The 4420-nt window shown below is 43.6% G+C and overlaps 1 long non-coding RNA gene across 1 annotated transcript; it reads right to left on the bottom strand.

Annotated features, from left to right (window-relative positions):
* Positions 1 to 796: 796 nt before the first annotated feature.
* Positions 797 to 2408, bottom strand: LOC127160437 (uncharacterized). Its single transcript, XR_007826748.1, has 3 exons — positions 2327 to 2408; positions 1951 to 2230; positions 797 to 1854 (listed from the first exon to the last, which is right to left on the bottom strand). It is a non-coding gene; the product is annotated as an uncharacterized LOC127160437 (long non-coding RNA).
* Between the last annotated feature and the right edge of the window lie 2012 nt (positions 2409 to 4420).

The raw sequence follows: 4420 nt of genomic DNA, 5'->3' as shown, positions 1-4420 counted from the left end.
GGCTGATCGACAAGTTAGCACGGTCTACCGTGGAAAGTGCTCGCAATTTCCTTATGCAAGCGAACCGGGCACACCTCTATGTTGTAAACTTCAACATTGTATAATGCATTAAGGCAGCTTTCACACCGAACGCGGAAAGCGCTGCGCTGACCGCTGGGTTTAGTGCAGCCCTTTAGAGCGCAGCGGAAAAAGTTCATTTGAACAACTCATTTGAACTTTGTCTGCGGCGTGCGCGCTCCACTGCGCGTTCGCTTTGGTCGAGACTGAAACAAGCCGTCCTCGCAGGGCGGGTTTCATAGCGCAGCGCTTTCCGCATTCGGTGTGAAAGCCGCTTCGTGCGCCATCCTTTATCATTACTTTAACCAATGAGACAGACAGACAGTCAAGCTGCATCAATCACAAATTGTCAGACTACAGTGGGTCCACAGCTGAACAACAGAACTACAGAAGCGTGATTTAACCGGTTAGCATGACATGTGCAGGGTTGTTACACAACATAACATACACAACTACGTATTTTGAAAGATCGCCAGAAAATACAATCTTTGTAGATTCATCATCTTTTGGAAGTGAATATAAAACAGTTTTACTCACAGTGTATGATACAGCGTCTTCCGTATAATGGACGTGTAAATTTACATGTGACCTAAACCCCATGGAAATGTATGGGCGGGCAAGTTGTTCGCGATGTAGAACGTGGGCGGACATTATGCAAATCTGTTACTTCGTGACGTGTAGCCGTAACAGAAAAAGATTCGAAATCCTGACGACTTGTTAGGCAAATGTGAGTCGACTCTTTTTTTGATAGACAATAACTTTATTTATCATGCACTGTCGGCTTCACAACTTTGCAGATAGTTTATGTTCACATACAGCTACATGACACACTGCATGAAAGATCATATTTGAAAAGGCATAATAGGGGCACTTTAAAATCTAATAAATGAAATGGCATACCTTATTATGTTGTCTTCTTTTTAAAGAAGTTGTGCTTGACACATTTGCACGAAAAATGATGACAACATGCCTGAGCAAGCGCACAGCTCGTTAATACCGAGCTCTGATTGGCCAATTACAGTTATTTAGTTTATAAATTATTATAAGTAGAGAATTTCATCAATTTGCACAGTAGGTTTTACAGTATACACATCATTTTTAATCTAAAGGGGATGATAATCAGGGATGGTGGTTTTACCGAGGGGATACTTGTTGCCATTTTCTTTAACAAGGGGGATGCCATCCCCACCGCATCCCTCTCAATTCGGGCCCTGTCCCTAATGCCATACAGCTAATTAGTTGATTTTTGTTACCAGCTTGTGGTAGTACCCAATTACCCTTTTGGAGTTAGACACATACTGTGGTTCCAGTGGAGCAGACAGTGTGACAGGACGACCATAGTTTAATTGATCTGGTGAGTGAATTTTAAACTTAACTTTAAAAAAAAAAAAAAATCAAGTTTTATTTTGATACAGCCATTGTGTAAAATAGAATACGCTGAATGCATGTATAAATGCAAACACAGCTGGATGCTTTCTAACAATAAACTTGGACAGGAAGGCATGCATTGGAAATGTAAGTATTGTTCTTTTAATTGTGAAAAAAGATCCCAGCTATTTAAGACAGAAAAGATAAGGTATAATATATTTGTGTTTGAACACATCTAAAATATGTTGGTGGTGAGCTCATCTTCAACTCTTTAATGCTTGTAGGACCCAGGTGATGAGCCCACATCATTGTGGCAAAGCAGAAGCTCCGTAAGTCTGTCTTGGTCTTTGGAGGGATCTCTTTATGTTGGCCGAGGCAGTCGGACACCTCATCCATGTCCTCCTCTGCAAGAGCAAGGATTTCAGACTCCTGGATGGCAACATTAGGAAAGAAGGGACCATTACTGTGGTATGACTAACACACCCTTGTACAGCCTATTACACCCATCAGAACAGACCTCCCTACCTGTTGTGCTTGTCTTTGAGGAATCCCTTTGACCAGAAATAATCTGCCAAGGAGTCACAAGACGGGTCCTTACTAACCAATTTCCTGACCTCAGAAAAATTCATAATCCTCCCCTCTCTTGTCCACTTCTCTTGTGACTCCTTGGCCCTCAAGACTTCTTCCTGGATACAGGCATCCTCTGCATCCCGTAAGTACGCATTTCTTAAATGGTGTTCAATTTTGGTCTGGGGCTTTTGACAAATCAAGCAGTGGACCAGCCTTGAAGGATTACTGCACACAGCTAAATAGCATCTAGATTAATTATCAGTCACATGACACAATGCACATGTATGCTAGAATGACCTTTACATTACAATATCGATATTTCAGCACTTACATTTTGTCCTCTCCATGCTGTCTATCCACAGTAGTGTCTGTTCTCTCCAGCGGTGTGTGTCTGCAGCTATAAGAAAGAGCCATGTTGAAGATAGTGGGTGTACAAACATTAAAACATGGTAAACATAAACTAAACATGCAGGAGCCACATTTCCTCTGTAGACTAGTGCAGGTTAATTCTAACTGTTAGTATATAGTAATAGTATATACAATAGCATGTATAGTTTCTAACAGGCTGTGTGACTATGAGGAATGATTACCTTAAAAAAATGTTCATTGGTATGCGTTTTTACCTTTTGCTCATGTCCAGGTTGCCAACTTCTGTGCTACAACTCTAGTTCAACTATGTTATTTCACGAGTTTGCGCTCACAGATAATAAACTGAGTAAAAGGTATGCGTATTTGGCGTGCTGTCCGGGAGAGGGCCCCAAGCTCGGTAGTCATCCCCGAGCCCGGCATTTGGCCCAAACTCTATAAGCACTCCCCCCAATATGCTGAAGGTGAGGAGACGGGGTGGTGGAGGGGTGCTGAAAAGACTAGAGATAATGAATGTAGGGCTGCTTGGCTATTTATAGGGATTCTCTCTTGTGATTGCTGATGATGAATTGGCCGTGTTAATTATCTGTGCAAGCTCCTCCCGAAATTTGTTAATAAAACATCACTTCATGAGTTCGCGCTCACAGATAATAAACTGAATAAAGGTATGCGTATCTGCCCGGGGAGAGGGGTCCGAGCTTGGCATTTGGCCCGAACCCAAAAAGCGCTCCCCCAAAAGACTAAGAATCGCAAGACAGCAGCTAGATAACCCCCCAAAATTGGCCTAGCTTGGGCTGAAGGCATGCTGTACGTAGTAGCAGGCATTGGGGGCATGGGTGAAAATACAGGAGGAGCTCCTGCAGGCACTGCTGCAGTAGAATACAGGAAAAGGCTCCTGCGGGAGCAGAACTGTTGTGGCAGTGGGAAAATGTCAATGAAGCTCCTGCCGGAGCGGGTGCTGCAGCGGCAGTGTGGGGAAGAAGGCGAGAGGCTCCTACTGGAGTGGGATGCTGAGGGGATGGTCGAAGTGGGGATGTGTCGTGGACGCTGGGTTCAGTGCAGCCCTTCAGAGCGCAGCGGCAAAAGTTTATTTGAACAACTTATTTGAACTTATTTCAGCACAGCGCTTTCTGCATTCGGTGTGAAAGCCGCTTGGTGCGCCATCCTTTATCATTACTCCAACTAATGAGACAGACAGACAGTCAAGCTGCATCAATCACAAATTGTCAGACTACGGTGGGTCCACAGCTGAACAACAGAACTACACAAGCGTGATTTAACCGGTTAGCAAGACATGTGCAGGGTTGTTACACAACATAACATACACAACTATTTTGAACGATCACCAGAAAATACAATCTTTGTAGATTCATCATGTTTTGGAAGTGAATATAAAACAGTTTTACTCACAGCGTAGGATACAGCGTCTTTTGTATAATGTATGTGTAAATTTCCATGTGACGTAAACCACATGGAAATTTTACAGTTTGTGGGCGGATAAGTTGTTTGTGACGTAGAACGTGGGTGGGCATTAAGCAAATGTGTTACTTTGTGACGTGTGGCCGTAACAGAAAAAGATTTGAATTCCTGACGACTCGTTCAGGCAAATGTGAGCCGACTCTTTTTTTTGATAGACAATAACTTTATTTATCGTGCACTGTCGGCTTCACAACTTTGCAGATAGTTTATGTTCACATACAGATACATGACACTGCATGAAAGATCATATTTGAAAAGGCATAATATGGGCACTTTAAACTGGTTGGACGACTAGGGTTCGGTGGGCATCCTTGATGGAGGAGTGATCTGATCGGATATAGCTCTTGAAAGCTTCTGATGACCAGCGACCAAGTGCTTGGATCTGCTGCTGTGGTTGCTGTGCCTATTCAGAATGAATGGCTGGAAAAATTGTCGGCTGGGGTACTGGAGAGGAGCAAGACGGACTTAAAGTGCTTTTGGAACCAGAAGCGAGTGGCGGGGAGGTTGAAGTCGTCTGTAAAAAGGGGGTCAGAAGGGAGTTTGGATTGGGATTTCCTGAGCTGGAGGAAGGCTAGGAGGG

The sequence above is a fragment of the Labeo rohita genome, unplaced genomic scaffold (genome assembly GCF_022985175.1).
Source record: "Labeo rohita strain BAU-BD-2019 unplaced genomic scaffold, IGBB_LRoh.1.0 scaffold_350, whole genome shotgun sequence".
Classification (NCBI taxonomy): Eukaryota; Metazoa; Chordata; class Actinopteri; order Cypriniformes; family Cyprinidae; genus Labeo; species Labeo rohita.
The sequence above is the reverse complement of the archived record's forward strand: the minus strand, read 5'-3'. Positions and strand labels throughout refer to the sequence as shown.